The sequence below is a fragment of the Acanthochromis polyacanthus genome, chromosome 3, assembly GCF_021347895.1.
Source record: "Acanthochromis polyacanthus isolate Apoly-LR-REF ecotype Palm Island chromosome 3, KAUST_Apoly_ChrSc, whole genome shotgun sequence".
In the NCBI taxonomy this organism is placed as follows: domain Eukaryota; kingdom Metazoa; phylum Chordata; class Actinopteri; family Pomacentridae; genus Acanthochromis; species Acanthochromis polyacanthus.
Window position 1 is genome coordinate 38,093,760 of NC_067115.1, and position 27,840 is coordinate 38,121,599.

Sequence of the window (27,840 nt, forward strand, 5' to 3'; positions counted from 1 at the left end):
TGGTCAGCTAAATAACATATTCAGCCTTCCAAATTCTCACTTTTTTCACTACCTCCAAGTCAGACACTATGTCAAGGTGAACTTGTCACACCCTGACTCTGCCTTCACCACCCATCCTTTCCTTGAGACCATCCTGCTCCCCCCAGACGCCAAACAATTAACATCAAAATTTGTGAGCTCTTTTACTAATTCATTTTCCTCTGATTTTATTAGGGAAGCTTGGGCCAAAGAGTTGAACTCTGAAATATCGACAGAACTTTGGGAGGAGGCACTGTCTCGGGTCCATTGTTGCTCTATTAACTCACGTCACAGGTTAATTCAGTACAATGTGTTGCACAGATTGCATTATTAAAAAAACAAAGCTAAATCACATTTTTCCATCTGTATCCCCAGTGTGTGATAAGTGTCATACTGCTGAGGGTTCACTAGCACATCTTTTCTGGTTCTGTCCTAAATTGCACAGTTTTTGGTCAGCTATATTTGAACAGTTGTCTAAAGCTTACTCCAGTGTCATTCAGCCTAACCATGACCTGGCCATCCTTGGATGCTCTGCCGAAACTTCTGAACTTCTGCACAACACGCAGGTTGCTCTGAACCTAGGGATGGTGGTGGCTAAGAAACTTATTCTTCTCACCTGGAGATCGACCACTCCACCAACCTTTGCTCACTGGCTCAGCGAGATGTTATCGGTTATTCAAATGGAAAGACTGCGTCTGCAAAAACTTAGCAAACAGAACAGTTTTGAGAGAATTTGGGGACCCTTCCTGGCCAGTGTCAGGTGCGATGCCTAACTCAACTTTTCACATGGTACTTGCTGTACGGTACTTTAATTACAGCAACTATGTTTTTTTTTCTGTAAGTCTATTTATGTAAATCTATAACTGCCTGGCAACCTTTTTTAATTTAATTTAATTTTATTTTTCTTTTCTCCCTCTTTTTTATGTTTGATTGTTGCTATGTTGTAGCATGTTTTGTAAAGTTAAAAACTGTAAATAAAGTAATAATAAAAGGTAACATGCTCTTAACATCGTCACTTCACAAATCAGATGTCCTCATCTCAGATTTGCTGCACGAAAAACAATAATTTCTTTAAAGGTCATGTTTTTCTACTTTTAGTACTCCATAATGTTCTTCCTCATTGGAAAATAATGCAAATATTTTCATTTCAGAGGTTATTGCAGGACACGAGATGTCATACACTTCACTGGAAAATCTATTTTCAGTGTAGATATGGTGGGTTTTAGATTTGGACACCTCAAGTGGTGTAAGTTGTATATTGCATCAAAGAAGGTGCTCAGAGGAATGTAAAAATGTTGAACTCTGCCCATGCATCATTCTTCAAAGTGTGGGTCAAAAATCCAGGTGAATAGTGATAAGAAAAGAACATTTTTGAGACCTTTAATTTATATTGTAGTGATCCTTTTGAGGATATGCTCTTATGTAGTTAACCTATCACAACTTTATAGCAACAATAGGCATCTACAGAGTAGCATCCATCACCTTCCTCCAGTTCTGAGGCCCCTGCCTTTTATCTCTTCCCTTTTGGATTACTGTAATTCCTTGCACATATGGATTGGTCTGTCTTCATGTCCTGCAGGATGCTTGAATAGTACATTGCTGCCAGTCTTACAAGTGCATCCAGAAAGGTAGAACACATCTCCCTGTTGGCTCGTCTTAATCTTTTTTAATCTTTCTCCAGCACTGCCATAGCACAAATATGCTCTGTAAGGTCTGGTATTGTACACTCAACAAAAATATAAACGCAACACTTTTGTTTTTGCTCCCATTTTTTATGAGATGAACTCACAGATCTAAAACTTTTTCCACATACACAATATCACCATTTCTCTCAAATATTGTTCGCAAATCTGTCCAAATCTGTGATAGTGAGCACTTCTCCTTTGCTGAGACAATCCATCCCACCTCCCAGGTGTGCCATATCAGGATGCTGATTAGACACCATGGTTAGTGCACAGGTGTGACCAGGGCCGTTCCTGACTCATTTGGCACCCTAGGCGAGACGCTCCCAACGCCCCCCGCCCGAAAAAAGATATTTAAAAAAAAATACGTATAAACTAACTTTAAACATTTTTCACTTTATTGAACATAAATTACACACTTAAACAGTGCAAACTGTCTGTTTTTCTTGAGTACATCAGCCAGCTTCTTTGTATTTTTTGTCCATTAGTTAAATAATGGACAAAAAATGGTGAAATAATCCTGCTGACACCTTCTACCATCGCTATTTTTGGGAAAAGTGAAATTGTTTTCTAATTGGAATGGTCCCCTTTGAATAAACTCTGTTCTAAGTTTGTCAGATAAAACAGATGGCCAGTCTGCCGGGTCTATTGCTGGAGCTGATATATCCTGAAGCTGTCCTGAAGTGAATGGGACAGGTTGTCTTACCTCTTTGAAGCCAGGCAGCACTGGGGTGGGGATAGAGGAAGGTGTACCTATTTGATTAACAGGCTGGTCTGATGTAGAGGGGACTGTGGGTATGTTTTCACTGCTTCCAGGTTGGGTGTCAGAGAGCCCTCCATCACTGGGTACCAAGGTGGACATGGAGGCTGCTGTTGATCCAGTAGTGACTGTTGTTGAGGTGGATGTGGAGGCTGCTGTTGATCCAGTAGTGGCTGTTGTTGAGGTGGATGTGGAGGCTGCTGTTGATCCAGTAGTGGCTGTTGCTGAGGTGGATGTGGAGGCTGCTGTTGATCCAGTAGTGGCAGGAGTGGAAGATAAATATTTCAGAAGTGAATCTAAAAAGAGACAGTAAGGTAATTGATTAACTGGGTGTTTACATGGGAAGGTAAATACATGGTAACACCTGACATAATAACATCCCTGACCTAGGACATCCGAAACACAGCAGCAAGCTAATGTCAATATAAACATCTCAAAATTGTAACATGTAAATAATTACTGTATGTGGAACAACAGCTTCAGTACACCTGTTCTAATTAAATGTGATACACTGGTAATGACGTGTCTGATAAAGACGATGTAATCCCCTCCAGTTGTACGGCCCGTCTGGGACGCATGGAGTCATGTTTCCATTCATATAAATATGTAAATATTGTTAAACTTGTGTTTAAGTTGATCTTTATTTTAATGGCTTAAAATAAATTGAAACCAGTTAGTGAAGTTCAATGACGGTAGCATCGCCTACACACAGGCAACGGTACGAGACTGTCAGTGCATCAGAGCACAAACTTTAAAAGAAACGATTTCTATCAACAATGTCATCACTACGTGCATTTCGTACATCACTTTCTTTGATACTTTCTTCAACACAGAAGTAACTTTATCATATTGAAAGTGAGCTAACAAAGCAGCACTAACAGTACTGTCACTACGAGGGCTAATGTTAGCCCATTAGCATTACGAGCTAGCCGATACGCGGTTGTGTGTTCATGCAGTTTCTAACAAAATATTTCATGACACCATACCTCGACTTCTTTCTTGCTTCTCCTCATCTTCTTTACGCTTTTTTCTGAAATGAGCTCCAGAGGGCTTTTGCCTCTTCGTTTTGGAAGTTCGGTGTATCCGTCACTGTCAACACGGATCTACCGGTGCCTATTTTCTTCTTCTTAACCTAAAAAAAAAAAAAAAAAAAACAACCTGCGGTGCCGACCCCCGGCTGGCTTGCGCCCCTAGCATTTAACTATTCTGCCTATTGGGCCGCACGGCCCTGGGTGTGACTTAGACTGCCCACAATAAAAGGCCACTCTGAAATGTGCAGTTTTATCACACAGCACAATGCTACAGATGTGGCAAGATTTGAGGGAGCATGCAATTGTCATGCTGACAGCAGGAGTGTCAACCAGAGCTGTTGCTCGTGTATTTAATGTTCATTTCTCTACCATAAGCCGTCTCCAAAGGCGTTTCAGAGAATTTGGCAGTACATCCAACTACCCTCACAACCACAGACCACGTGTAACCACACGAGCCCAGGACCTCCACATCCAGCATGTTCACCTGCAAGATCGTCTGAGACCAGCCACTCGGACAGCTGCTGAAACAATCGGTTTGCATAACCAAAGAATTTCTGCACAAACTGTCAGGAACCATCTCAGAGAAGCTCATCTGCATGCTCGTCATCCTCATTGGGGTCTCAACCTGACTCCACTTCGTCGTCATAACCGACTTGAGTGGGCAAATGCTCACATTCGATGGCGTCTGGCACGTAGGAGAGGTGTTCTCTTCACGGATGAATCCTGGTTTACACTGTTCAGGGCAGATGGCAGACAGCGTGTGTGGCGTCGTGTGGGTGAGTGGTTTTCTGATGTCAATGTTGTGAATGGAGTGGCTCATGGTGGCGGTGGGGTTATGGTATGGGCAGGCGTCTGTTATGGACCAAGAACACAGGGGCATTTTATTGATGGCATTTTGAATGCACAGAGATACCGTGACGAGATCCTGAGGCCCATTGTTGTGCCATACATCCAAGAACATCACCTCATGTTGCAGCAGGATAATGCACGGCCCCATGTTGCAAAACAAAACTGCACTTTTCAGAGTAGCCTTTTATTGTGGGCAGTCTAAGGCACCCTATGCACTAATCATGGTGTCTATCCAGCATCTTGATATGGCACACCTGGGAGGTGGGATGGATTATCTCAGCGACGGAGAAATGCTCACTATCACAGATTTGGGCAGATTTGTGAACAATATTTGAGAGAAATGGTTTATATTGTGTATGTGGAAAAAGCTTTAGATCTTTGAGTTCATCTCATAAAAAAATGGGAGCAAAAACAAAAGTGTTGTTTTATGTTTATGTTTTTGTTGAGTGTAAGAGAGGTATTGTTGTTTGCATGGTCTCCATTTCTTACATTTCAGTTTCTCTTTTTTTTCCCCAGACCCAGGTCTTGTCACGGGGGGTTCTTGAATGTCCTACATTCAGGGATGACATACCTTCACTGCTGATTTGCATAAATTGTTAAATTATCCCATTAACACAGTGCTAAAACTGACCCTTTCATCTATTGATATCAAACTTGATTAAAAGCTCATATCTGTGATTTAGCAGTGGACAGTGTTTAATGTGCAGATGTGTGCATTTGTGTGAGTTCGTGTTTGGGAATTTAATGAGTGCTTCTTCTCAGTGCTTGCAGACAACCTGTCGTTCTGATTACATACTGCTGACACTATCAGGACTAAGAACTAAGTAGCCTTTCATGTCAAAACTGCTGAACATATGGACTCTTATTTCTGAGACCCAGTTGAAGAAGATAATGATGGTGATGTCTAAGAAGATAATGCCCACTAAGAGTGCGCTGACGGTAACAGTGACAAGTATGCATGTGATGATGATTAGTGAAGTTCCTCTGAAGACCAGAGAGCTTGTTTTATCACTGATGGAGAGAAATGGGATGTGACTGTCATCACAGTAGGACTGAGGTCATTTTCTGTAATTAACTTTTTTATTAAAAAGGATTTTATATGTCTCTATGCAATATTCAGATTATATGGAAACATTCTAATGAACAGTAAACATAGGTAGAGAAAATTACATTAATAATGTAAACATCTGCTGTATAATAAAAGTGGCTCTTCCCTGATAAAGCTGTTCAGTGCAGTCTTCCTCTGCATTGTCTGATTTACATCCAGTGTCCTAATAATCATGTAGAATTCAATTTCATTGTTATTGCTTGAATGTGTTATCTGTGATTTTGCTCAAGAAGCATTTACCTTATGATTTGTAAGTTGTTAAAAAAATAATGTGGATTTTTTTTTATTGAAATTCAAGTCAAGACAAACAGCACCTGCTAAACTTGAAGTCACAGTGACTATCTGTTCATAATATCTTTTGACTTTCATTTATTATTGTAACAGCGGAATCGGAAAGTTAGTTCAGACACTCAGTTATATGTTGAGACAAAACTGCAACAAGTTAAATCTACAGTGGGTACGGAAAATATTCAGACCCCATGAAATTTTTCACTCTCTGTGTCATTGCAACCATTTGCCAAAATCAAAAAAGTTCATTTTATTTCTCATTAATGTACACTCAGCACCCCATCTTGACAGAAAAAAACAGAAATGTAGAAATTTTTGCAAATTTATTAAAAAAGAAAAACTGAAATATCACATGGTCAGAAGTATTCAGACCCTTTGCAGCGACATTCATATTTAACTCACATGCTGTCCATTTCTTCTGATCCTCCTTGAGATGGTTCTGCTTCTTTATTGGAATCCAGCTGTGTTAATTAAACTGATTGGACTTGATTAGTAAAGGCACACACCTGTCTATATAAGACCTTACAGCTCACAGTGCATGTCAGAGCAAATGAGAATCATGAGGTCGAAGGAACTGCCCAAGGAGCTCAGAGACAGAATTGTGGCAAGGCACAAATCTGGCCAAGGTTACAAAAGAATTTCTGCAGCACTCAAGGTTCCTCAGAGCACAGTGGCCTCCATAATCCTCAAATGGAAGAAGTGTGGGACGACCACAACTCTTCCTAGACCTGGCCATCCAGCCAAACTGAGCAATCGTGGGAGAAGAGCCTTGGTGAGAGAGGTAAAGAAGAACCCAAAGATCACTGTGGCTGAGCTCCAGAGATGCAGTCAGGAGATAGGAGAAAGTTCCACAAAGTCAACTATCACTGCAGCCCTCCACCAGTCGGGGCTTTATCACAGAGTGGCCCGACGGAAGCCTCTCCTCAGTGCAAGACACATGAAAGCCTGCATAGAATTTGCCGAAAAACACATGAAGGACTCCCAGACTATGAAAAATAAGATTCTCTGGTCTGATGAGATCAAGATTGAACTTTTTGATGTTAATTCTAAGCGGTATGTGTAGAGAAAACCAGGCACTGCTCATCTCCTGCACAATACAATCCCTACAGTGAAACATGGTGGTGGGAGCATCATGTTGTTGGGGTATTTTTCAGCTGCAGGGACAGGACGACTGTTTGCAATCGAAGGAGGGATGAATGCGGCCAATAACAAAGGAGTGGCTTCAGAACAACTCTGTGACCGCTCTTGACTGGCCCAGCCAGAGCCCTGGCCTAAACCCAACTGAGCATCTCTGGAGAGACCTCAAAATGGCTGTCCACCAACGTTCACCATCCAACCTGACAGAACTGGAGAGGATCTGCAAGGAAGAATGGCAGAGATCCCCAAATCCAGGTGTGAAAAACTTGTTGCATCATTCCCAAGAAGACTCATGGCTCTACTAGCTGAAAAGGGTGCTTCTACTCAATACTGAGCACAGAGTCTGAATACTTATGACCATGTGATATTTCAGTTTTTCTTTTTAATAAATTTGCAAGAATTTCTAAATTTCTGTTTTTTTTTCTGTCAAGATGGGGTGCTGAGTGTACATTAATGAGAAATAAAATGAACTTTTTGATTTTGGCAAATGGCTGCAATGACACAGAGAGTGAATAATGTCAAGGGGTCTGAATACTTTCCGTACCCACTGTACATGAAATCCAAACCACACACAAATTATCCCTGAACTGAAACCGTGAGCCAAGGCTTCATATGAAGTGTCATGCAAAGGTATTTGCCCCTCTAAAGATATCTTCTATTATTGCATATTTCTAATATTTATGTTTATTTAATATTAGACAGAGATAACCCACAAAATACAGTTTTTGATTTAAAGAATGATTGAAAATGTCACGGTCGCAGCTGGATCTCTGCAACGCCTATCACCTCATCAGCATTTGAGAAGGAGATGAATGGAAGACCACCTTTAACACCCCCCTGGGTCACTTTGAGTACCTAGTCATGCTTTTTGGTCTCACCAACACTCCTGCAGTGTCCTAAAATCTGATTAATGACGTGCTACGGGACATGATAAATCGTTTCGTCTTTGTATACCTCGACGACATCCTCATCTACTCCCGAGATCTGAAGGAACACGTCATGCACGTCCACCAAGTACTAGAGCACCTGCTTAAGAACAAGTTGTTTGTGAAAGAAGAAAAGTCTGAGTTTCACGCATCCACAGTATCGTTCTTGTGATACATCATTTCGTCAGGAGAAGTCAAGATGGACCCTGAGAAGCTCTCCGCTGTCCGAGACTGACCCATCCCTAGAAGCCGGAAGCAGCTACAAAGATTCCTGGGGTTCGCCAATTTCTGTCGTCACTTCACTCGGGATTACAGTAAGGTAGCAGCATCCCTCACGGCCCTCACTTCTACCGCTAAAGTTTTTCAGTGGTCCCCAGAGGCAGATTGCGCCTTTTCGGCTCTCAAGCAGCATTTCATCTTTGCCCCTATCCTTACCCAACCTGACCCCAAACTCCAATTCATCATGGAAGCGGACGCCTTAGATACAGGAGTCGGAGCCGTCCTCTCTCAGCACTCCCTGAAGGATCACAAACTCCATCCTTGTGCATTCTACTCCCATCATCTTTCACCTGCAGAACGCAGCTAAGATGTGGGGAATCAAGAACTGTTGGCTGTAAAATTGGCTCTCACGGAATGACGACACTGGTTGGAGAGGGCAGAACAACCATTTATTGCATGGACGGATCATGCGAATCAGGAGAATGACCTTGTTCTTCGGTCATTTCAAATTTGCCCAGACCTATCGTCCTGAGTCTCGCAAGATCAACCCTGATGCCCTATCTTGCCAGTTCTCGGGCTCTAAGGGACACTGGGGAACCTGAGACCATTCTGCCTCCATCCTGCCTCATGGCCTCCCTGGCCTGGCAAATTGAGTCCAAAATTTGTAAGTCCCAGCAGCACCAACCTGACCCAGGTAGTGGAGCTAGTAACCAAATGTACGAATTGTACCAGATTGCGTCCGTTCTCAGGTCCTGCAGTGGGCTCATGCTTCCAAGGTCACCTGCCACCCAGAAATCAACCGCACCCTGGAGATTCTATCACACAAGTTTTGGTGGCCAACCATGGAGGTCGACACTCGGAAGTTTGTCAAGGCATGCACGACATGTGCCCAGAACAAGACCTTCAACAAACCCAGTCACTGCCCATTCCTAAACACCCCTGGTTGTACAGCACAGTGGACTTTGTCATGGGTCTGCTCCCTTCTCAAGGTAACACAACTATTTTACCTATTGTTGACAGGTTTTCTAAAGCTGTGCACTTTGTCCCTCTACCAAAGTTGCCTTCGGCCAAGGAGACCGCAGAAACCCTAACCCAGCACATCTTCAGGCTCCGTGGTATCCCTTGCGGCATCGTCTCAGACCGCAGTCCACAGTTCACATCAGAGGTGTGGAGGGCTTTCTGCACAGCCATGGGAGCTACCGTGAATTTAACCTCTGGGTTTTACCCACAGTCTAAAGGGCAGGCCGAGCAGACAAATCAGTCACTAGAAGTATTTCTACATTTCATGGTCTCGTAAAATCCCTCATCATGGTGTGAACGACTCCTGTGGATTCAATATGCTCGCAATTCAATGTCTAATGCATCCTCTGGCCTGTCACCCTTTCAGTGCTTCTTGGGCTACGAGGCTCCTTTGTTTTCCTCTCAGGAGCAGGAAAGTGATATTCCCTCCATCCAGGCACTCATCAGACGGTGTAAGGGCACTTGGGTCAAGGCTTGAAAGGCCTTACAATGGGCCATTGCCCGTATGACCAACCAGGTCAACAGGCACTGGACTCCAACCCCTTCCTACCAGCCGGTCCAGAAGGTGTGGCATAAGGCCAAGGATCTTCCGCTCCGAGTGGAGTCAAAAAAGTTGAAACCACGGTTTGTGGGGCCACTCAAGGTGGAGCGGATCATCAATCCCAGTTCGTTACGTCTGATTCTCCCTCCCACTATGAAGATTCACCCGAAATTTCATGGTTCACAGCTCAAGCCGGTGGTAGAGAGCTCTCTTTTACTATTCGATGCTGGACCGTGAACAGTCAGTCTCGTTTCTTGTTTAGTTCAGCTCGCCTTGGTTTTTCACTTCTGTTAACTGCTCGCTTTGTGCTCCTTCAGTCTGGATCTCACCTGCTCCCAACCCACACACTGTCTCATGCTCCACCCCAGACCATGCCATTTGTTCCTGCCACTACGGCTTACCCCTACACTTGCCACTCCAGTCAGCTAAGTTTCCCAGTCCTGAGCCAGGCTGTTAGCAAACTAAAGCTCTGTCGTTGCTTAGTATACTTCGTATTTCGTATTAGTTTATCATTTGTGCCACTATCGGACTTAAGCCACATGTCCACGAGATGCAATTTTTCCACACGGCAATGCACCGCATCTAAAAATCACACAGATAGCGAATGGATCACAACATTGTCACATGACAGTGCTCGAGCAACAGCAGGCTGCTACATGGTCACGTGACAGTGCTTTCAGCTTGACGGTCTGGTAGGCATGTTGGATAAACACAGCAGCTCAGCTGAAAACTTTCCCTTTATTTCGAAAACACTTTAGCGAAAAGTATTTCTGAAAGCATTTGAGGTGAGAAATAAGTTCTGCAGCAGCTGAAGCTGTTGTTGTTTTAGTTCACTGATGGCTAGTTTAGATGTTTGAGAACAGTTTCACGATGGAATCTATGCACCTTGCATCAAACTTGCATAAAGTAGAAGTCCAGTCTACTTTATGCAAATGAGCTACGGCCCGCTCTGGGTAAACACACCGGATCACAGCTGGACACGCACCTTAAACCGGACCAGATTGCCACATTCGGGGTGTTTCCAGGTGTGATCTGGTGTGTTTACCGGAGTGGGCCGCAGCTCATTTGCATAAAGTAGACTGGACTCGGGCGTGCAGAGATTCCATGCATCATGAAACGGTCTTCAAATATCTAAACTAGCCATTGGTGAAAAAAAAACAAGGATAGAATCAGCTGCTGCACACCTTATTATTATGCTTTCAGAAATACTTTTCGCTGAAGTTTTTTGTAATATTAGACAAAGTTTGTGGCTGAGCCGCCACGTTGGTCCAGCTTGAAATTTAGTAGCAGACCAGCCCCCGAGTTGATGCGTTTGTCCAATCAGGGACAGGTAAGGTGCTTAAAGAAGGTGTTAAACACAGTTCGTCGTGGAGAAGTTTATAGCTGCTGTATCTGCGTACGCATCATAACCATTACAAAAGGGAAAGTTTATAAGGATAAGGATAAACTTTATTGATCCCACAGTGGGGAAAGTTCACCGTTACAGCAGCTCCAGAGAAAAATTCTAAAAATATTAAGGTAGTACAGAAATAAGAAAAAAGAATGACAGTGCAAAAATGGCAGATAACATCATGTACAGATGATTTTTTTAAATACCATGTAGAAGACTATATACAGGAGGATGAGGTATCAGTTATTGCACTGATGAGGTATCCGTTATTGCACCTAAGTAGGTGGATGTGTGTGTTACTTTTGGGGAGAAAAAAAGTGCAGGGGGGGGGGGCTAGCAGGAAGGAGGAGCTGGAGGAGCATCAAGGCTCTCAGCTCAGGAGTCACCCATGGCTTATTGTTTGAGAAACACCGTACCCTCCGAGTGGGTACGGTGGTTTCTACGCAGAAGTTTATGTATCCTGTGATGCAGTCTGTTAAACTGTCAATGTCCTGTCCATGTGACCCAGCAGTCTGTGGTGGTTAAACAGTCTTGGAGTGCCTTGCTGGCCTCCTCAGATCACTGCTTCACATACTTTTTGGTTGGGGGTTGATTCTTCACCAAAGGTGTGTAAGCAGGGAGCAGATGGACCAGGTTGTGGTCTCAGCGGCTAAGCAGGGGGGGGAGGGGGGAGCAACTGTAGGCATCAGCTGTGTTTGTATAGAGCAGATCCAGAGTTTTGTTGTCCCTGGTGGGGCAGTCCACAAACTGATGGAAGGTGGGAAGAGTGGTTGAAATCCCCGGTGATGAGGAAGAACGCTTGAGGATGTGCTGTATGTAACTGTGAAACCACACTGTGGAGGAGCTTGCAGGCTGAGTCGGCATTGGCCGAGGGAGGGATGTACACCGTTACTGCAATAATGCTACCTCGGCAGGTAGTACAGCCGGATGCTAACAGCTAGCAGCTCAATTTCCCTGGTACACCGTTGCTCCTTAATATAAATGTTCCCAGGGTTACACCACTTGTTGTTCACAAACATCGCTATTCCTCCACCCTTCTTCTTACCACTCGCCCTCATGTCTCTGTCCGCTCTGATGAGTGAAACCCGTCGAGCTGCACCATTGAGTCCGGGGTCAGCTCGTTCAGCTAGGTCTCCATGAGGGGAAGCAGACTGCACTCTTGGTACTCCCGCTGTAGCCGTGTTCGCGATGCTAGCTCATCCATTTTATTAAGGAGAGACCTCACATTTCCCATGATAACAGATGAAAGGCATGGCTTGTACGTCGTCTCCTTTCGCGGCATTTTACTCCGGCTCTGCATCCCCTCCTTCTCCTCTGTAGTTCGGCGGGGATCTCAGGTCGCGCTTCGGGATGTAGCCTAGCTTGGCTAAGCGCTAACAGCTGCTCCTGGGTGTAAACAACAGCTGGGCTGTCCTGTATTTAAGAGTCCAGAAAACAGTAAAAAAAAAAAACAGCAGCAGTCTCACCAGCTTAACACCAAGGAATGGACATGTGCCGGAGCGATGACTGTAGAAAAGAAAACAGTGAAGGAAAGCTAAAAGTGCAAAAAATTTGCTATAAACAAAGAAAAGGGTCGGAGCTGCTGCAACTGGCTGCCACTCATGTGGCGCCATCTTCCCATCCGACTCATCTGCTGGGCTGTCAAGTTGAAAGCTTGGTCACGTGACAATGTCCGCTAGTGACTGCCCGCCGGCAGTGCGCTTTTCAGATGCGGTGCGTTGCTGTGCGGGAAAATCACATCTAGTAGACACACGGCTTTAGTCTTTGTGTACATATTTTGAGTGTTTAGCTTGTACTGTCATTGTTTGGTTCTCCAAGATTTTCTGACAGAGAGCAGAATTCATGGCTCCATCAGTTATGAAAAATCATGTTCAAACTACCACACTACCACCACCATGTTTCACTGCTGGTATCATGTTTTTCTTGTGGAATGTGGTATTAGCTTTATACCAGATGTAATGAACCCATGTCTTCTAAAAAGTTCCACCTTTACCTCATCAGCCCACAGGATGTTATCCCATTGATCTTGGAGCTCATCCAGATATTTTTGGTAAATAGCAGATGAACCATGTCAATAATGCCTCTGACTGTGGTTCTCTGGAGTTCCAGAGCCTTAGCAATGACTTTGGAACCCTCCAGACTGAGAAATGTCAATGATTTTGTGTCTCATCTGTTCTTAAATCTCTTTAGAACGTGGCATCATGTGCTGTGTTTCTGAGGATTTGGCTACTTCACAATGGCAGTGATGTTTAGTGATGTTTAGATTCAACAAGCCTGGCAGCAATCATGTGTGAGTGCGGATGGTGAAACTGAACCCAACTGAGTTTGGTCATTTGGTAGATTGGTAGCTGAGGGGCAATTACCTTCTCACATAGGGCAATATGGGCTGGACAGTGTTTTCCTTCAATTAAAGATATCATTTAAACTGCATTCTGTGTTTTCTTGGGTTATCTTTGACGTGTTCAAATTAGTTTGATGATCTGAAACATGAAAGTGTGACAAATATGCAAAAATAGAAGATTTTTGTAGGGGGCAAATACTTTTGTACGGTACTGTAACTGTGATTCTGCAAAGCTGGTCATTGAAACAGTTCAACACTCCAACCAGAGGTCTTCAACCTGCACACTGTAATGACTCTTCTTTAGAGGAGGATGAAGAATTTTATGCAGATGTTTGACTAATGATTAGTGGATGACAAGAAGTTTACGTTTGTCCCTAGTTGCATGATGCTTCATGATCTGTGTATCATTGTTCACTGAGTTTTTTAAAGGTATTTCTGAGGCATTGCATACCTTTATTAGACAGAGATGAGAGGAAATGAGCAGAAAGGGATGCGAAATGACATGCAATAAAGGTCAGTGCTGAAAGGAAACCAGGGGTGTTGTGGTTCATCGGAGATGTTTTAACCCCTGAGGTACTGAGTCACCAACTCTTCACAGCTGATAAAAAATTATTAAAACTATTGTGATGCAAGTTTATACTGAAACGTTTTGCTGGCCTGGGTCTGGGACGTGTGTGTGTGTGTGTGTGTGTGTGTGTGTGTTTCGGGGTCCAGCTCATACTGCATTCTTTAAACTTTGCAAACAGGCAGCTCATTCTTTCTTCTGCAAGAAAGCATGACAGCTAATCAAGCATTAGGACTGTACTGTATGTAACGACTCAGTGGAGTTAAAAAATAACATAGAAATGCTGCGATACTTTGTCAGTCTTTTCTGTGCTGTAGCCCAAAGTAATCATCGAGCTTTAACCTAATCTCCTTTAATAGTAAAGATTAACTTTATTGTTGCCTAAGACTGTACAGATAAGAAACCATATGCACTAACAGCAGTAGCAGAAGACTCGAGGTGTCCAACATCCATGTACTTCTTGTGTTCTGTTGGGAGAAAGTGAGAGATGGAAACACATCAGAGTAAGGTAGGAAACAGACAAAGAAATGGCAAGAGGAAAAGGAGATTTGAGTGAAACTTGTGTCAGAGGCATACCATGTTGGTGTCTGTTCCACTCCTCTTCCTCCATGTTAAGAAATTTCTCTTTTCCCTCGGACGAAAACTGTCCCTGAGACGGTGAGCCAGGGAGGGAGATGAAGCAGCAATATGAGTAATAGAAATAATAGGGAGTACAAGAGGAGATCGAAAAACAAAAAGCAGAGAGATAGATTTGTTAACGTAGCACTACACACAGCTGTGATGTCCAATTATATGCTTTGGAGAGTAGTAGAGTAGTTCTGTGTGGGCAGCATCTGTATTCAGACAAACAACAGAGCTCTTTCTCAATATTCGTTCTTGTGTCCCTCGTGACATTTTATTTAGTCAGTACCTTACAGTGCAGAGAGAGTTGAAATAGCAAGTCATTGGTGTGTTGCATATCAAGCTCACAGTACGGTGCCATTGTACGTGTTCTTCACGATCTTTAATAGATTATTCTTCACTTTGCTGGAAGTGGTTTGGCATTCTGGGATTTAATAGTGGCGCCATACAAGCTGATTCCACTAATTAGTTACTTTCAAGCTGAGAAGAGGCAGCCAGTTAGTGGAATCACCTGAAGTGTTAATTAGGTGGAAGAAGAGCCTTTACGTGCATTGTCTGTTTTAGGTTCTGTTTTCCCCGCAAATTGTCTTTTCATTGCAAATAACTGGACATTAATAATTACGCGACACACACACACAGATGTGTCTCTGGCAGTTTGAGACATTGTTAAGACACATTTATTTATTAAATTATACATTCCCAGATGATGTTGTTCAGTACTCGTGGCAGTTAGAGCACATTAAAGGTCGCTCACCTTGCCTTCTCCAGCAACGCTGATTCCAGCAACGCTGTGCAAGGTGACCTGACGCCCATCAGTGAACAGGACGGTAGACTACTGCTGCATTGTCCAGGTCACATGGTCTTGTGCCCACTGTAAACGATCACAGCAGTGTCTTGGTGTCAGTGGAGTTACCTGCAACGGTCGTCTGGCATTCAAGCCAAAGCGGTGGAGTCGGTTGCGAATGGTTAATCTGGAAACCCGAGTACCCCTCACTTCTCGTAAACAGACCTGCAGCTGTATGGCCGTTGCATAACGGTGTCTGAGGGCATAGGTCCTTAGGTACTGGTCATTACTGCGGTCCGTCACTTGTGGGGCTCCACTCCTGGGTCTGTCATCAACACTGCCAGTAGTTCTGTGTCTTGCTGCAAGTCTGCTGATGACACTTTGAGACACACCAAATTCACGAGCAACATCTGACTGCCTGTTACCAACCTGAATGGTCGGTAGCAGGCAGTGGCCAGGTCTTGTCTGGCAATGGCCAGGTGGCACTGCTCGTCCGTTATGTCACGTCGTCTGTTCATGGCTGCTTGAATGATGAACTGGGAACAACTTACTGACAATACCAGCTTTTTATACCCCCAGAATGAAATTGATGCCACACTGTAAAGGGTTGTCTTTTTGTATTTTTTGGTATTGGCCCCAATATGTAAGGTGCACTGTATAGACCAGGGATGTCAAACTCATTCCACAAAGGGCCGGTGTGGCTGCAGGTTTTTGTTACAACTAAGCAGCATCACACCAGACCTGACTCATTTAATCAACCGATCTCAGTCTCCAGACAGGTGATTGGTCAGACTGTGTGCTGTAGATATGTTTGAACTAAATGTTGTAGCCTAGAGCACACAGTCTGACCAATCACCTGTCTGGAGACTGAGATCAGTTGATTAAATGAGTCAGGTCTGGTGTGATGCTGCTTAGTTGTAACAAAAACCTGCAGCCACACCAGCCCTTTGTGGAATGAGTTTGACGTCCCTGGTATAGACCCTCCAGAAAAACGCGATTATGCAATCGCATGAATTCCCGCATTAATCACCAAAATGCCGCTGATTATGCGGGGGTCAATTATTTCCCAAAAGGCCGCATAATCCCCGCAAAACAGCGCATAAATCCTGCAAGAATCTCAAATTTCCACACAAAAAAAGAGAAATATGCGGGTCCCGCTTGATTTCACAATTTCCGCGTAAAATGAGAAAACTATAACCAATATAAATAGAGTTTTTATGTGACGCCCGGCCTGACGTCATCAGTTCGCGCATTCACACACACACACTAGAAGCACGAGCTGATGCGGATTGCGGCGCCAGTGTTGCCAACTTAGCGACTTTCTCGCTAAATCTAGTGACTTTCCAAAGCATCCTAGCGACTTTTTTATCAAAAGCGACTAGCCACAAATCCAGCGACTTTTTCTGCCGTTTTGAAGACTGATAGGAAAACTCGGATCATTCTGCAGCTACTGTCCTCAACAAGCAGCAGGTGCTGCTGTGAGCTTCCCCCCCCCTCCCAAAGCGCAGGCTGTCAGTCCAGTAACCCAGCAGCAGTCCCAGTGTCTGATTAGAGGACACATCCCTCCGTGGCCAGACGGCAGGTGAATCACGCATATTTTTGCATATTTCACAACAATTCGCATACTTTGCAACTTTCCGCAATTTCCCCGCATAAAATGGCATAAAAACCCGCATATTTATTCGCATAATCAAGGATTTTAGCCCGCATAATCAAGGATTTTTGTCCGCGTTTTTCTGGAGGGTCTAACTGTACACAGTGAGACCATTACGTGGAAAATACAAAATGAGTTGTGTCTAGCACCCGAATACAATTGCCTCTCTATCCCCACAATCACTGAAGTGAAACAAACACCTTATGTCTGAAATCCACTAAAGACCTTACAATATCCCTAACTTATTTTGAGTAGTGTATTCATTTGGACAGGACAGTGCATATTAATGAACAAGCAATTTCATAAGTTTGCACTGTCATTCTGGAGACTTTCTCACATTCTGATCTAGAAACATTAATCTCTGCCTGAAGATCAGCAGTGGTCTTCCTTCTGTTTCAAAGTGCCTGAGATCTGCTTCAGTTCGCTTTCATTTAGGCCTCTTCCTTGGTGCATTTTCTAAGTACCAGTCTCTGAAATCGAGTCTCACGTATATTTAACCACACTGTGAGAACACTTTACAGTATGTCTCAAAGACCATCCAGCATCATGAAGTGCTTTAATTCAGATTCTGTCTTTCTCAGTGAGTTCCCTACGCTTTACTATTCTGAACAGGAGTGAGGACTTTCAAACTGAATTCACATTTTTATATCTAAATTTGAGCCAACACACTGGAATTCTCAGAGATGAATCAGGAATAGCAAACAACCACTAAAACACATTTTCTGTTAGGAGTACAAGCTAATAACTCTAATGTGGCATTCAATCAAAACAAATAACATGCTTTACCATTTTTTCAGATTTTTTTGTAAAACTGTAAATTCTGATCGGTAGCAGCAATAATTAATTTTTAGCCTTAAAGATATCATTTGAATTAAAGAGCTTGCACATACTGACGGATTAACCATTATAGAAACATAACAAAATATTTTGGTAATCAGCGGTGCTGTAAATTTAGGGCAGTGGTAGGAGACACTTTCCACTGGGTGGTGATCTAATAAATCTGTTTAGCACTGTAGGTGTAACCGGCAACACAGGGTGTTTTCTCGGTGGCGCTACAGGAGTATTGGTTACCCCATTTCCTAATACAAGTTGTTTGGTTCTTGTACACTAAAGTAAAAGTTTTTAAGAGTCATATTTCAGGTTTCCATTATTGTCTGCTCCCCCATTCTGGACATTTAAGAGCAGAGCAGTGATTTGACTCCAGCTCCGACTTCCCCTCAATGGCAGATGGTGCTGTCATTCTGACTTCATCAGTTTGTGACCTCTTATGTTCATTTTTACTGCTGAGAGTAAAACAGCTGGGTAAAGGGTTAGCACCTCCAAATCAGAGGTTGCAGTTCTTTCTCAAACAAGGTTTCCTGGCTGTGTCAGGCAGAAGATTTAGAACACCTTCGTCACAAGGTTGACAGGTGCCATTACTTTTTCTGCAACATCACACTTTGTTGTAATCAGTAACTCAGACATCCATCTTCAACGATGTAAATGTTTTTACAGTTATTAGTAGCAATAATTTAGATAGGTTTTCTATTAACTCCAGACTAATGTGTAAAGTCTGTACCTCACTACACTCAGCGCTGTGAGACATTTCAGATGTTTTGCTAGCTTTTCCATCATATTATCAATGAGTTCTCCAAAAAAACAGCTTGCAGATCAAACTTTGCTTTTGTCAGTCAGTTTTCCCATAAAGAAATTTTGATTGGTCACTCTCAGCTGCTGATAAAAAATAGAAAATGCCACTCTACACAGATAAAATAAAATAGTAATTAGGTAGGTCAGAGATTTACAAAGAGAAATTATTTTGCTTCTGAACTGACTGGAAAACAGCCCTACAATTCTGCTGAAACAAAACACATGCTGATATTTAATATCCAATACAAGATGTTAGTTATCCGTAAACTCAAATTCAAGCTGAACTGTTGTGTTTTGGTGACTCCTTTAATAATTTCCCAGCTTTAACATCTAATTGTGTGTATTAATGCTATAACTGTAGAATTTGATTTTAATTCTTAAAAAAGGGTGGTCCATGCATGTGAAGACTATTCCTGTATTTGATTCTGATTCACAGGAGACAATACAGGGTTGTCTCAAATGATATCAATTATAGATCTACTGTAACATCTATAAATGGTTTTGTTATTCAAATGTAGGCCTTTGATATCCAGAAGTATTTATCTGCTGATGCATCCATTATAACTCCAGAATCAACCTTCGCATACACGCATGAGAGATGTGTCTTTCCAGAGGTTTGCCGGCCTTGTCCTTTGCAGGAACAGTCAGACTTACTTACGTATGTAGACAGAATGTGTCCTTGCTGCCTCCCACTGAAAGTGTCACCTGGAAGAGACTCCAAACAGGTGAAAGAAAGCGAGGTGATTATATTTCATAACTGCCTGGCAAAGCCACTGAATGCTTGAAGAGGAGCTGGAGGAAATTACCTGGGAACATGTCTCTTGTCCATCATATTTTCTCAAACTGAGCCACGATCCTGGAAAGAACCATCAACTGCAGGAAATGTCTATGCACAGAACGTACTGTAACCAGTGTAGTTACGTGTGTGAACAGTATCAGTAGTTTCGATCACTACGTACACATCAAAATAAAGATACCAAAGACTCATAGATGGTGTGGCAATCATCCATCCATGACTTATGCAGCGCTTAATCCTCATAAGGGTCATGGGGGGGACTGGAGTCTATTCCAGCTGACTTAGGGTGAAGGCAGGGGACACCCTGAACAGTCTATCACAGGGCTACAGACACAGACAAAGAATCACACTCACATTCACACCTACAGACAATTTAGTGTTATCAATTAACCTGAGCATGTCTTTGAACTGTGGGAAGAAGCCGCAGTACCTGGAGAAAACCCACGCATGCACAGGAAGAACATGCAAACGCCATGCAGAAAGATCCCAGGAATGCCAAGATGGGAATCAAGGATCTTTTAGCTGCAAGTTGAAAGTGCTAACCACCAAGACACTATGCAGCCCTGATCTGGCAATTAATTATTATTAAATCAAACAACATAATTCACAACAATATGACAATTGATTTATTAGTTATGTCAGAATTATCAAGCACAATTTTTTTTTAAAAATCTTATTTTTGCTAATGATATGTTCAGATGTGCTGCTTTTCTCTTTCAATCAATCAATCAAACTTTATTTATAGAGCACTTTTCATAGTTAAAAATGCAACGCAAAGTGCTTTCCAACATTAAAAACATTAAAAACAAGAAAACTCATCCCTCCCTCCCTCCATATATACATATATGCACACAACTGCACAAATATACACATACGTACACCCACACCCACACACACACACACACACACACACTCACCACTGACTGTAGGGAGCCATGGCACGGCACTGATGATTGTGGAAATTACCTCCATTGGGGCCCTCCACACTGGAAGGAGTCGCAGGCCATGACTGCCGGGGGTGCCGGCACCCGGACCCCGACAGACAGGGGGCCGGGTGGGACCCACACCGAGGGGGTAAGCCCCCAACCAGCCTGACCAAAGGGACCCATGGACACCACTCCCAGCAGCAGACCAGACACAAAAAAACAAAAAAGATTAAAAAAAATTTAAACTATAAGATAGAATATAAGACCTGTAACATAAGAAAAAAGCTGACAGGTTTAAAGAGTAAAAATACATAAGATAATAAATAGAAAATTAGAAGGATTTAGAAGGTTAGTTAAAAGTGAGTCTTTAACCTTCTTTAAAAAAAAACATCGACAGTCTCTGCGGTCCTAAGGTTCTCTGGCAGGCCATTCCACAGGCAGGGACCTTAGTGGCTCAATGCCGCCTCGCCGTGGGTTTTATTAAATATATAATTTATACAATATCCCATGAGGACAATCATTGTTCAAAGTGTTATTGCTAAGTGAAATAAATATAAAGCCAGTAAATGGTTTCTGAGTGTCTCATCATATTGCCTTTACTGAAAGTGGTGCCGTAAATGAGGAAAAGACCCAACAGTGTTCATAAGGATGACAGATGAGCGTCTACAACTGGGGAAGCCATGTTGGGGATTGACTGTGGGATTTATTTTTCTATTCTTATCCAGGTAAAGCTGAGCGAGTATGTTTTTTTAGATTTCCTCAGCCTGTCAATAATTTACACCAGCAACCTTTTGAATCATAGTCCCACTTCTCTGACCTCCATACCCAGCTCTGACTCATAATATAATGCTTCAATTTGGGAAAATGTGCAAAAGCAAAGTGTGTAATATAGCTTTTCTCCAGCTAACAGGACAGATGCTTTCAGCAACCTCTCCCTTGCAGTATGGTGATAAAATGATGCTGTCAGATATGACTTCCATGCTGAGTTTTGTCTTGGAAAGAAAGCTCAATACTCACTTGTGTTTTCATTTCCCATCCCCTTTGCTGCTTATTCTTCCCTCTCCATCTGAGCTGCTGCCCTTGAACTATTAAATATTTTGTGCACAGGCTCGATAAAAAAAGTGCGAACGGCAAACTTGCGATGAGATGAAGACACAGAAGCAGAGTGCTGTAAGGATAATGGGCGTGACAGATAGATGTAGTGGAGAGGGGAGAGAGAATTTTGTTGTGTTTCTGAGGTGATGCCCGCTTTGGCAAGTCAAACTCCCTTCACTGCTCTGTTCTGCTCGGCTCCACTCTGCGTAGGTTGTTGCTGTATAAATAACACTCAGAGCAGATCAGAAAGAGAGAGAGTGAGAGAAAACGAGGAAGATAGAAGGACGAGGGAGGCTGTAACATGACGGAGAGAGAGAGAGAGAGAGAGGGAGAGAGAGAGAGAGAGAGAGAGAGATGATGAGGGACATGGGAGAAGAGGGGATGCATGGGGAAGTAGAGAACGAAACAGTGAGAGAAAAGACAAGGATGGAGGAACATAGTTGATCAGAGTGATATTAGATGTTCAAGAGGAAGAGAGAATGAAGAGAAAGAACTGCAGGGAGGGAGGGAGGGAAGGAGGGGGACAGAGAGAGAGAGAGAGAGAGAGAGAGAGAGAGATGGAGCGAGCCTGAAGAATAATTGAACCATATATGGTAACAGTGGAGGATTTGAGAGGATGAAAGAGAAAAAGAACAAGTGTGAGAGAGAAATGGATGTGAAGATGTACAGTATGAACCCTTCACAGAGAAGTGCGGGCGTGTGTGTGTGTGTGTGTGTGTGTGTGTGTGTGTGTGTGTGTGTGTGTGTGTGTGTGTGTGTGTGTGTGTGTGTGTGTGTGTGTGTGTGTGTGTGTGTGTGTGGTCTCATGAGGTGGCCTGTCTTAGGCGGTACTTGTATGACACCATCCGCATTAGTCATGGGGAAGATGATTAATGGTGTAAAGATACTGCAGCAGCTCGTCACTGAAAAAGCAACAGCTCTTATATCAGTTTTGCTCAGGGCCGGATTGGGAGTCAAATTCGGCCCGGGACTTTTTGGACCAACCCACCTGTGCGATTGCACAGGTGGGCTGGTCGACCTCTTCAACAGAGTCAGAATCTAATTTGCTTACACTTATATATGCTTCTTTCCACCCACTATGTGGTGGACTATGTTTTGACATTTGAAATACATCTTGAAACCATGAAGACACCTGTCTTATCAATTCAATTAATTTGTGACTTCTGTCTTCTTTCTCTCCCTATTGCCCTCTGTTATCTCACACCACTGAGATTTCTCAAAGAAATGTAAAGTAGGCTACTTTACAAATGAATCGCGTTATTATTATTAATATTATTATTTTTGCTACTACTACTACTATTATTATTATTATTATTATTACTATTACTACTAGGCTACTACTACTACTACTACTACTACTACTACTATTATTATTATGTAGTACTACACTGTAGTCTTCTTTACCCATTCACACACACACACACACGCTTTAGACACCAACTCATAGAGTTGATTAAAATTCAGACCATAAAAAATCCTTTTTCAAACATTTTACCTGTGAAACACACATTAAGACCATCGGGAAAAAAAATATAATATGCAGATGGAAGAATATAAATCACATTTGAATATTTTGGCAGCTTAGTTTGAACAGCTACATTTTGTCAGCGGATGCGTCCATGGAAACGACTCGAAAACACATGAGGACAAGAAAAGTCAAAGTCTTGAGTGTTGTTCAGGTCCTGTCGTCAGGGCAATACTAACTAGCCAGGGTGTGCTTGAGTGTGTGACTTCTTTCAAAGTCATGCAATTCTATACCATGGATACCATGAATGAATTTGTTATCGTTGTTGCACCCAATATGAGCTGCGTTTGTAATTGCAGGAGACAGCTACATTTGGCTAACTAGCCAATTAGCTTCTAAGGCTTCTGTGGATAGACCTTGGGCTTGGGCTAAGAGTTTACACCACCGATGCTAACAGCTTGACATTTCTCTACTAAAGGCAACATATTCAGACATCCTCGAAGATATAGTGAAATGCAGGATTCTTTCATGCTCACCACTCCAGCCTCGCTTTCTTCACATCGATCTGCATCCTCATCCTCGCTTGTTGGCTCAGCCTCTTCATCAACAGGTGGCCCAGTGCCTGTGATGGACCGGCAGCGGCTACAGCAAACATTTCTGTTATTGTTTTTCCTCTGTCCGGCCGACGCTTCGACAGCTTTTCTTCTCTTTTCTCTGAGCTTTTCAGCCCCTTCTTTACGTTTTTTGACGCTCTTCTCTATCTCCAACTGCCTGGCTGGGCTTTACTGCACACACCTCGATATCAAGTCTAAACTCTACTCAGCCCAGAGCTGTCACCTGAGGGCGGGGCTGAGCGTGCGTGTGGTGTGACGCATGTGGGCCTGTGGGCCTGAGCGCCTGCGTGCCTGTACAGGGCTGATGAATGGTTGAACGCTCATCCCATTCGGCCGCATATGGATAAATAAACAAAAAAATGTTTTTTTTTGCCTTTTTATTGTGATAGTCGCAGTGAAGAGTGACAAGAAGTGGGGAGAAGAATAGGGAGAAAACATGCACCAAAGGGCCGCGGGCAGGAATCGAACCCGGGCCGCTGCGTCGGAGACCAACCCCTGTACATGGGTCACCTGCTTAACCCGATGAGCTATACGGGCGCCGGGCGCCCAGTAAACAAAATTATTTAATAAATACCAGCACACCGACCCAGATGTGGACCGGCCCTTTGGTCAAACGACCGAATGAAGTAACGTTCAAACCGCCCCTGGTTTTTCTTGAATACACAACAACTTATTCCAACATACTTTTTTTTCCTTTGCATGAAGTTGACATCGGCATGTTCAACATTTACAATGAAATGCTCACAATGACAAGACTATTTAATCAGTGGACACCATTTGTTTTAATTGCATCACACATAAAATAACGGTTTTCTTTGCAATAGCAGAGGTTTGTTATCACTGTAATTGTTGCTAAAGGTACTCCATAGGTATAAACATTACATTTTAGCAAGAGATAGTACTTGTATATCCTAAGAAAGTACCAGAAATGTGCAGAAAGTAGCTTTATATGCATTTGTGAAAGGAAACAGTCCATCCATCCATTCTCTATACACCGCTTTATCGTCACTAGGGTCACGGGGGGTGCTGGAGCCTATGCCAGCTGACTCGGGCGAAGGCAGGGGACACCCAGGACAGGTCGCCAGTCTGTCGCAGGGCTACATATACAGACAAACAATCACACTCACATTCACACCTACGGGTACTTTAGAGTTATCAATTAACCTCAGCATGTTTTTGGACTGTGGGAGGTAGCCGGAGTGCCTGGAGAAAACCCACGCATGCACAGGGAGAACATGCAAACTCCATGCAGAAAGATCCCAGGCCCAGGCCGGGATTTGAACCAGGGATCTTCTTGCTGCAAGGCGAAAGTGCAAACCACTACGACACTGTGCAGCCCCGAAAGGAAACAGTGTGCTACATATTCTACAATGGCATTCAACTACAAAAACTCAACTACACAATTCTAATCTTCTCACATCCTTTGAGGGAGCGTGCTTGTGTGTGTCCATGTGTGTCTGTGGTTTTAGAGGTGTGTACTGTAACTGTGATTTTAACCCCTTGACACCTGAATTTATTTACAATTAAATAAAAAACTTGTGTGTTTTTGCTTTCCATCTGATGCTAAAATATATGGAGATTGTTAATTTATCTATTACACAGAACAGATATGTAATAAAAAATGACAGATATATAATTAGGTCCCACTCTGACTTGTCCTACGAGAAACCAGTCCTTGCAAAGGGTTCCAAAGGTACGTATTGAATATGCATAAACTGGCATTGGGGAATGGATACGCTGTCTCAGCTGCAGTCTGAATAAAAGTAGTATGTTGCGAATTGGCAACATTATGCATCAAAGGGTTAACTACTGAGTCACAAGTGACCCTAAGACAATCTTTGTACCCTGGTGATATACAGCTTTGATGAAAATATAAACAAAGACAATTTTTCACTTCTTCTAATAGAAAAGTCACGGAATGTCAAGTTTTAAAAAAAAAAAAATCAGAATAAAGGTAGAGAACTCACAAAATATACTCAAGTAGAAGTAAAAAGTAGTCATCTAAAAAATTAGTTGAGTAAGAGTAAAAAAGTATTTGGTGAAAAAACTACTCAAGTAGTGAGTAACAGAAACATCTGATTTATTTGTCTTCTGTGCATGAATTCAATCAGACATACAATCAGAGACGGCTGGTGTAAATGGGCTAACAGGGCTAAGCCCTCCCAGGCCAACACAAAAAAGTTTAGGTGAAACCAAAGGTAGCAACAGCACCAATCAATCAAAAGAAAAACATAGAATATCTCTAAATGGACTTATTTTTTACAGCCCCAGCAGATACAGTCCGCTTTCATTCATTTCGTTCTTGTAAGTGATTGACAGGTGTCATGTCCCGCCCCCGTGATTTACTGATCATTTGGGCTAACTTCAGTCAGCCCACAGGCCTTGACTTTGCGGGCGTTAGCATAAACGAGGTGGGACACTGAAATTAACACAAATAGCCATCACAACTCCGATGTCATCGGCAGAGTCAGAGAGGTGTTTCAGTATGCTCAAGAGGATTAAATCGTTTCTCCGAAGTACGATGAGGCAGGACAGATTGAACGCACTTGCCATGCTGTCTATCGAGAAGGACTTCATCCAAAAATTACCAGACTTCAATGACATGGTGATTAACCTGTTTGCATCCCAGAAAGGCCGTCGATGTGAGCTTCTTTTCAAATAAGGTAGGCCCATGTTGACCTGTTAAAGGACTGTGACACCTTGTTTTTGCTGAGGTCATCTGTTGTGCTGAAGGTGTGTTTTGCACTACATGTCGCCAAACAATTGTAATAAGACAGTTGCAGCAGGCTATCTGTGGGCAGTCGTTGCAGTTGGAACACGTTTTGTAGTGGTGTGTGTGTGTGTGTGTGTGTGTGTGTGTGTGTGTGTGTGTGTGTGTGTGTGTGTGTGTGTGTGTGTGTGTGTGAGTGAGAGAGTGAGTGAGTGAGTGAGAGAGAGTGTTGATGTAGAGCACTAAAAAAGTATAGTGTACCTGTAATTGATGTAACTGTGTGTATCATAGGTGATGTTGCTTTTGCAGCTGTGTTAACCATTTAATTAGTATTATGCATTTGTCAGCCCACCCAACAAATTTCACCACCAGTCGCCAGTGCATACAATATAAATGTAAATTCAATAAAGTGTATATTCAGGTTAACCTCTTTAACTAAAATGATCATAAATGAAATCTTTATATGAAAAAAAATATGAAAAAATAAATTCTATTCCAAGAAACACCCTCTTTTCAAGCATTTTCTTTTGAAAATATTCTTTGAGATTGTCCCTGAGGTTTAACATCAAAATATTAGACATACTGAGTGACTGTAACCAAAGATGTAACTTAAGGTTTACCAATGTCTAAACCTTCTTCAGTAGCAGTTTTTCCACAACATAAAACCAAAACAAAAGTAACAACCCTGCAAACTTGCAGTGAAAAGATACATTAACCTCTAACCTGCCCTCCAAATGGCACATCAGGGCTAACCAGGTAGATTATATTTAGAACAACTCAGTCTTTACATATAACAGGTGTCTGTGTCCAAATAAGAGAGTAGACAGACTGACTGAGAGACAGAGCTGACAGACACAGAGAGAGAGAGACAGACAAAGCAGACAGACAGACAGACAGACAGACAGACAGACAGACAAAGCAGACAGGCGGAGAGAGAGAGAGACAGACAGAATGTGTGTGTTTATGTGTGGAATGTTGGTTTGCTTCGGCAGACACAGAAGACACCGCATAGTGTAGCTGCTCTTTTGTGACGTGTGTAGGCTAAACATGCTCTGTTTGTGAGGCCACGGGTGTTCCCCCCTTCCACCAGGCTGCACCAGGCTAGCAACAGCCACCTTCCACCAGGCTGCACCAGGCTAGCAACAGCCACCTTCCACCAGGCTGCACCAGGCCATCAACAGCCACCTTCCACCAGGCTGCACCAGACCATCAACAGCCACCGTCCACCAAGCTGCACCAGGCCATCAACAGCCACCTTCCACCAAGCTGCACCAGGCTAGCTACAGCCACCTTCCACCAAGCTGCACCAGGCTAGCTACAGCCACCTTCCACCGGGCTGCGCCGGGATCGATCATCGGACGGGAGGCGGCCGTCTTCCGCTGGGCTGCACTGGGATCTATCACCGGGCCAGCGGCAGGCATTTTCCACCGGGCTGCACCGGGCCAGCGGCAGCCATCTAGGCCTAGGCCGAGGCTAATACTTGGTACCACCAGGCAAACAGTACCTTGTCTAATAGCAGCCATTTTGTAGCTACTGGTACATACAAGATGCCACCTAAATCAAAGAATAATGCCGCCCTGGATGAGGAGATTGAGGAGATAAAGAAATCACTGAACTACATGTCAGGTGAAATTACAAATATCTCCAAACAGCAAAAACTGATTTTGGACC

General features: G+C 43.1%; 1 protein-coding gene and 1 long non-coding RNA gene across 2 annotated transcripts in view; one reads left to right on the top strand and one right to left on the bottom strand.

Moving 5' to 3' along the window:
- Positions 1–27,840, top strand: part of LOC110956276 (glutamate receptor ionotropic, NMDA 2A-like) — a 241,761-nt gene that overhangs the window by 112,875 nt on the left and 101,046 nt on the right. The gene's annotated exons all lie outside the window — the stretch shown is intronic.
- On the bottom strand, positions 10,854–15,954 carry LOC127533200 (uncharacterized). The gene is made up of 4 exons (XR_007940980.1): positions 15,506–15,954; positions 15,251–15,367; positions 14,452–14,524; positions 10,854–14,342 (listed from the first exon to the last, which is right to left on the bottom strand). It is a non-coding gene; the product is annotated as an uncharacterized LOC127533200 (long non-coding RNA).